The sequence below is a fragment of the Alosa pseudoharengus genome, unplaced genomic scaffold (genome assembly GCF_046254945.1).
Source record: "Alosa pseudoharengus isolate Yale_2024_CS ecotype anadromous, Long Island Sound unplaced genomic scaffold, YU_APseudo_1.1 YU_APseudo_1.1_scf_2, whole genome shotgun sequence".
In the NCBI taxonomy this organism is placed as follows: Eukaryota; Metazoa; Chordata; class Actinopteri; order Clupeiformes; family Clupeidae; genus Alosa; species Alosa pseudoharengus.
The window spans coordinates 56,213,629-56,221,128 of NW_027468663.1; the positions used below are offsets into that span (position 1 = coordinate 56,213,629).

At 47.6% G+C, this 7,500-nt stretch overlaps 1 protein-coding gene across 2 annotated transcripts in view; it reads right to left on the bottom strand.

Annotated features, from left to right (window-relative positions):
• The window catches only part of stxbp6 (syntaxin binding protein 6 (amisyn)), a 131,237-nt gene that overhangs the window by 83,835 nt on the left and 39,902 nt on the right, over positions 1 to 7,500 (bottom strand). The gene's annotated exons all lie outside the window — the stretch shown is intronic.

A 7,500-nucleotide genomic window follows, 5' to 3' on the forward strand; every position in this document is an offset into this window, starting at 1 on the left:
TGTCCATTCAATTCACCGTACACAATGACCACAGTTATACATGCAGCGAATATTCGGGCTTTAAATGTAGCAGCGATATTCGGTTTGCGCCAAATACCGGATTAAATTGACTGATGCCATCAGAATGAGTTTACACAACTCGCGCGCAAAACAAATATTGCTGTTGAAAACCGGGTTACTCCCTTCATGTAACTGCGGTCAATGACGCACTCCTTTTCGGCGATATCTGTATCTGTCGTTCGGGAAGGCCTTGTATGCATTGTTCACAATTTTAAGACGTCTTTTCATCTGCAATGACTCCTATAAATTTGGCGCAAGTGGCATTCCTGTACATCGGGTTTACGTTCAAACTATTTTTCTGGTGAATAATTATTTCGGACTGAACTTGGTGAAGGGAAGTTTTACTAGGCCTATCGTAGGCAACGATAAACTTGATCATCATCTCGGGCTCGTCTGATCGGTTTGCTGCTGCCAGCTGCCGAAAGGCAGTGGGGAGAGGGGAAATTTATCTCGACCTATGTGACCGCACTGTAATGCAACTACATCCACTCTGTTTATCTGACGGGTCTCTGACCTCTGTCTCTCTATCTGCAGCACACGCATTTTCAAATTTACACTCAGGCACTGGGCCACAGCCAATCAGAGGGGAGGTCCCGCCCTTCACTATCTGTGATTTGTTTAAACCACAAAATTGGCCAAATATGTGTCTGTTATTGAACCAAAGGTAGAGTTTCAATGCGGACACTTTTTCCTCTCTCGAATAGCTGATTGCACCGGTGCGACCTCCGATTTTTTTTAGTCGCACTTTTGAAAAATTAGGTCGCATATGCGACCAAATTGGTCACACTCTGGAGCCCTGCATCTTAAGCAAACATTTGTTTTTCATGTTCTTTCACAAACCTCAGGATTCACCATGATCTGTCAAACATTAACTGTGACCATCTCAAAGCTCCATGAAAATTTTTCTTGACAGCATGTTAAATTGACGTGACAAACTTTGCACGGGTCCAAGCCCGTACACAACAGCACATGCATGGAAACCATCAGAATCTGCTCAACAGAAAACAACAGACATTCAAAGAGCAAAAGATCCTTTCAAACACACTCTTTACCTCCAAAAAATGTTTCCAAACCCAATGAGTATTTACACCACAGGCAGGCCTGAGGCCATTGGAGGTTCTCATCCTCCGCAGTTTTTGAGCGATCATTAGAACAGTCAAAAGAGGAAAGCGAGAGAGCAGAGTAGAACAGTCACGTTGCTTAGCAACACCAGATGCAGAACTCTTGGAGAAGAATGGCTGAACAGTCACGTTGCTTAGCAACACCAGATGCAGAACTCTTGGAGAAGAATGGCTGAACAGTCACGTTGTTTAGCTCAACACCAGATGCAGAACTCTTAGAGAGCAGAGTAGAACAGTCACGTTGCTTAGCAACACCAGATGCAGAACTCTTAGAGCAGAGTAGAACAGTCACGTTGTTTAGCTCAACACCAGATGCAGAACTCTTGGAGAAAAATGGCTGCTTGCTGGGGTCCCCTTTAACTCTGCTGTAATTAGCATCTTGACATCTGTCAGCTTCACAGATAAATCTCTGGCGATGGGCTACGCTATTAGAAGCTGGAGTGTGTGTGTGTGTGTGTGTGTGTGTGTGTGTGTGTGTGTGTGTGTGTGTGTGTGTGCGCGCGCATCACTGGAACCAGCAGTGGCCTCTGCAGCCCCCGGGCCACATCTGTAACCTGACAGCATGACAGACACACACACACACACACACACACACACACACACTCACACAGACACACACACACACACACTGCCCTACCAAAGAGTTGGTTGTAGACAGCTCTGGAGCTGGCGGCGTGATAAGGAGCGAGTGCAGTAAGTGCAGGGCTTTAACCCCGGCGCTCCCCCCCGCCTGCGTAACGTAATCCTCCATGAATATGCTAAGAGCAGGCTCCCGTATAATACGCCCGTGAGATAAGGCTGACTTGTGTGTGTAGGGGGAGGCTCTGCAGGGCATGGGGGAGACGGCCACAAAGACAAGGGCCGCTAGCCTAAGACTGCAGATTGCGGAGTTTGGCATGTGGAAGTTATGAAATTCATAATCACGTGTGTATGTGTGTGTGTGTGTGTGTGTGTGTGTGTGTATGTGTGTGTGTGTGTGTGTGGGAGAGGGGGGTTCAACTGTTCTGCATTAAAGAAGGCTACTTCATATATTATAATTGAAGTAAAATTGCTTCTGCAAATGTCCTGCTGAGCAGAGCAAATGAGAAATGAAAAGAAGGGATAAGGGATAAGGTGTGCTAGAGAGAGAGAGAGAGAGAGAGAAGGGGAAATAGAGACAGACTGAGAGAAAGGTGCAGCCGAAAGGAACAGGAGTGGAGTAGGTAAGGAGTGGAGGGGGTAAGGAGTGGGTAAGGAGTGGGTAAGGAGTGGGTAAGGAGTGGAGTAGGTAAGGAGTGGAGGGGGTAAGGAGTGGAGGGGGTAAGGAGTGGAGTGGGTAAGGAGTGGAGTAGGTAAGGAGTGGAGTAGGTAAGGAGTGGAGTGGGTAAGGAGTGGGTAAGGAGTGGAGTAGGTAAGGAGTGGAGTAGGTAAGGAGTGGGTAAGGAGTGGAGTAGGTAAGGAGTGGAGTAGGTAAGGAGTGGAGTAGGTAAGGAGTGGAGTAGGTAAGGAGTGGAGTAGGTAAGGAGTGGAGTGGGTAAGGAGTGGAGTGGGTAAGGAGTGGAGTGGGTAAGGAGTGGGTAAGGAGTGGAGTAGGTAAGGAGTGGAGGGGGTAAGGAGGGGGTAAGGAGTGGGTAAGGAGTGGAGTAGGTAAGGAGTGGAGGGGGTAAGGAGTGGGTAAGGAGCCTCAGTTCTGATTCACGATGTGGAGAAAATGAACAGCAGGCTGGGAGCACACTCTGAGAGGGAGGTAGTGAGCTCAGTCGCCTGACCTGACAACTACATGAGTTACTGGCACTGGGTCGCATCCCCACTCCATTTTGGATCTAATTTACTCCGTACGTACGCCATTTTGGATCTAATTTACTCCGTACGTACGCCATTTTGGATCTAATTTACTCCGTACACACTCCATTTTGGATCTAATTTACTCCGTACACACTCCATTTTGGATCTAATGTACTCCGTACACACTCCATTTTGGACCTAATTTACTCCGTACGTACGCCATTTTAGATCTAATTTACTCTGTACGTACGCCATTTTGGATCTAATTTACAGGCTCTTATTTACAGTTTCCTTTACTCTTCCATTCTGTTGATTCATCTTAGGACTATTAAAAAAAGGGCAACTGTAGTACGGCTATAAACCAGTGCTTTTTTTGGGCTTTAAAATCTCCCTCGGCTGAATCCTGACATGCCGTATAGTAACATGCAGCTGTGCACACACAATACATCCAGTCTCTCAGTCGATGCTTGATGGTTTCGCCCCAAGCGACTCGTGGGTTGAGCGAAGAGTCTGTGTACATAATTACATCAGTAGCAATGCTTCATGGGAAGTGAACCAGCAGCGACCTTGCACCATGTTCTCTAACAGCAGGCTCAACAGAGACAACGCTGCCTGTAGCATGATAAACATTAACTGTAATGGTGGAGTATAGTCCCTCTGAGGCCATAAAGAACTATATGTACACACATACACATACACACACAAGCACACACAAAAGCATACACAAACACACACACAAGCTCAAACGGTCCAAATTAAATGCTCTCTTCAACCTTTTTCTGACATCACTGAGCAGCTCAACTGTGGTGCTCCACTCAAGATGAATTTGCACGTACATCACTTATGCCACGAACGGCACGTAGACCACATCACTTATGCCACATACACCACATCACTTATGCCACGTACACCACATCACTTATGCCACGAACGGCACATACACCACTTCACTCACGCAACATACGTACACCACTTCACTTACGCAACATACACCACTTCACTTATGCAACATACACCACTTCACTTATGCAACATACGTACACCACTTCACTTACATACACCACATCACTTATGCAACATACACCACTTCACTTATGCAACATACACCACTTCACTTATGCAACATACATACACCACTTCACTTACGCAACATATGTACACCACATCACTTATGCAACATACACCACTTCACTTATGCAACATACACCACTTCACTTACATACACCACTTCACTTATGCAACATACACCACTTCACTTATGCAACATATGTACACCACATCACTTATGCAACATACACCACTTCACTTATGCAACATACACCACTTCACTTACATACACCACTTCACTTATGCAACATACACCACTTCACTTATGCAACATATGTACACCACTTCACGTACCCTCACTTATGCCAGGTACATTTTTTTATATACAATACCCTCATAGGCAACACACAACATAAATGACCAGAAATGGCGACAGGATGTGAAGAAATGTTGAAATAATGTCAAAAGCGCCTGTGCGCTGCACTGCCCAGATATTCACAACAAGTTAGCATGCTAGCCAGCTAGCTTTGGACCATACTGTCTTGTAACCACCTACTGTACCAGGTTCCAATGCATGCTAGTCAGTGGAAGAGTGCCATCATAGATGTCAAGGCAACTCAGATCTTATACATACAGTAGCTCAGTCAAACACTTGTTTCACAGCTACAACTAGCTTCTGTGTTGTTGTTGTCGAGAGAGATGTAGGAATGGAGATAGATACAGATAGATAGAGAGATGTAGCTAGAAAGAGAGAAAGAGAGAAGGTGTGTGTGTGTGTGTGTGTGTGTGTACCTGTGTAATGTGTGTGTGTGGGTGTGTACGTGTGTGTGTGTGTGTGTGTGTGTGTGTGTACGTGTGTAATGTGTATGTGTGTACGTGTGTAATGTGTGTGTGTGTGTGTGTGTGTGTGTGAGTGTGTACATGTGTAATGTGTGTGTATGTACATGTGTAATGTGTGTGTGTGTGTTCATATACTGTAGGTCCTTGTGAGTGTATGTGTGGCAGGTTGAAATGATTTAATTTATGCAGTGTTATGAAGTAGGGGTCTGACACCCCTGTGGCCTATTGAGAGGCTTTAAATCAGACCTTTACAGCCCCTCACCCTGGGACGCTGTGTGTGTGTGTGTCTACGTGTGTGTGTATGTGTGTGTGTGTGTGTACGTACGTGTGTGTGTGTGTACATGTGTGTGTGTGTGTGTATATGCTTCTCTGTGTGTGTGTGTGTGTGTGTCTGTGTGTCAGAGCAGACACACACATGCAGTATGGACACGGAGCGTGTTCCCATGATGCCGAGAGCAGCGTTGCGGCTGCTGCGGTCTCATGATTTACGGAGTCATCACAGATAAATGTCAGCGTGGCTCCTGTGCAGATGGGCCCAGCTGGCCTTGTGACGGGCTACTTCAATAAGGAGCGCGGCCGTTAAACACTTAACTCCTTCCTCTCCCCCGACCTCCCACTCTGGAAGCGGTTTATAAACGTGAGGCACCAGATAGCAATCCATATTGGCTTTACAAACAAGGCAAATATGATACAACCAACACAAAAGGCTTTGAATTACAGCTTTGATCTTTTATGCTTTTATGTTTTTCTCTGATTCTAGTTTTCTATGCATGATGCGGAGAATGTGGATTTCTAAAAACCAGTGGCACGGAGCGAATTAATGACAGAGTAGTTTTGGTCCAATGTCAGCACAGCACTAAATCAAAGCATAAAGTGGAACACCCAAAACCTGTTTACATCTTCCCTGAGCTAAATTACCTCTTCATCAATTTAGGAAGTAGATTCTCTATTCAAATGACTGTACAACAAACAAAATAACAAACAAACATGGACATGTGTGCTCAATCAAAAGTGAATTGGATGGAACTGAAAAACTAAATTTCAGCAAATACTAATTATACTAGAAGAACCTGGCCAATTTCCTGTTTGCTTTGCATGCTCTGACAAGCCAATAGGCACTTACTGCACAGACACTGGCTCCGTGTTTGCCAATATTATGGATTTATTTATTCATTCATTTTGTCCATGTTTTTTTTACAGTCATTGCTCCAATTCAAATGATCTCCACTACAGATGTGACTCCCACCTCCTCAGCAAGGCCACCTGTCCACTGTGCCATTGGGCCGCACTCCGCCAGCACTCCACCAGCACTCCACCAGCACTCCACCAGCCCGTGGGCCGCACTCCACCAGCACTCCACCAGCACTCCACCAGCACTCCACCAGCCCGTGGGCCACACTCCACCAGCACTCCACCAGCACTCCACCAGCCCGTGGGAGAGATTATGCCGCGCCCACCGTGTGGTGCGTAGCAAAGCACAGCCATCTCATCGCAGTCACATGGCAGATCGCGCCCGCGCTAATTAATCCACTTGACCACATCCACCTTCCGGTCCTCGTGGCGGGCCGCTCCCTGGAGATACGCCGTGCACGCCTGATGAGATACGCCTGATGATACGCCGTGCGCTGAGCACCTGATGAGATACGCCTGATGAGATACGCCTGATGATACGCCGTGCGCTGAGCGCCTGATGAGATATGCCTGATGAGATACGCCTGATGAGATACGCCTGATGAGATACGCCTGATGAGATACGCCTGATGAGATATGCCGTGCGCAGAGCGCCTGATGAGATACGCCTAATGAGATACGCCTGATGAGATACGCCTGATGAGATACGCCTGATGAGATACGCCTGATGAGATACGCCGTGCGCTGAGCGCCTGATGAGATCGCCTGATGAGATACGCCTGATGAGATACGCCTGATGAGATACGCCGTGCGCTGAGCGCCTGATGAGATACGCCTGATGAGATACGCCTGATGAGATACGCCTGATGAGATACGCCGTGCACAGAGCGCCTGATGAGATACGCCTGATGAGATACGCCTGATGAGATACGCCGTGCACGGAGCGCCTGATGAGATACGCCGTGCGCATAGCGCCTGATGAGATACGCCTGATGAGATACGCCGTGCGCTGAGCGTCTGATGTGATACGCCGTGCACGGAGCGCCTGATGAGATACGCTTGATGAGATACGCCTGATGAGATACGCCGTGCGCTGAGCGTCTGATGTGATACGCCGTGCACGGAGCGCCTGATGAGATACGCCTGATGAGATACGCCTGATGAGATACACCGTGCACGGAGCGCCTGATGAGATACGCTTGATGAGATACGCCTGATGAGATACGCCTGATGAGATACGCCTGATGAGATACGCCGTGCGCTGAGCGTCTGATGTGATACGCCGTGCACGGAGCGCCTGATGAGATACGCCTGATGAGATACGCCTGATGAGATACGCCTGATGAGATACGCCTGATGAGATACGCCGTGCGCTGAGCGTCTGATGAGATACGCCGTGCACGGAGCGCCTGATGAGATACGCCTGATGAGATACGCCTGATGAGATACGCCTGATGAGATACGCCTGATGAGATACACCGTGCGCTGAGCGCCTGATGAGATACGCCGTGCACGGAGCGTCTGATGAGATACGCCT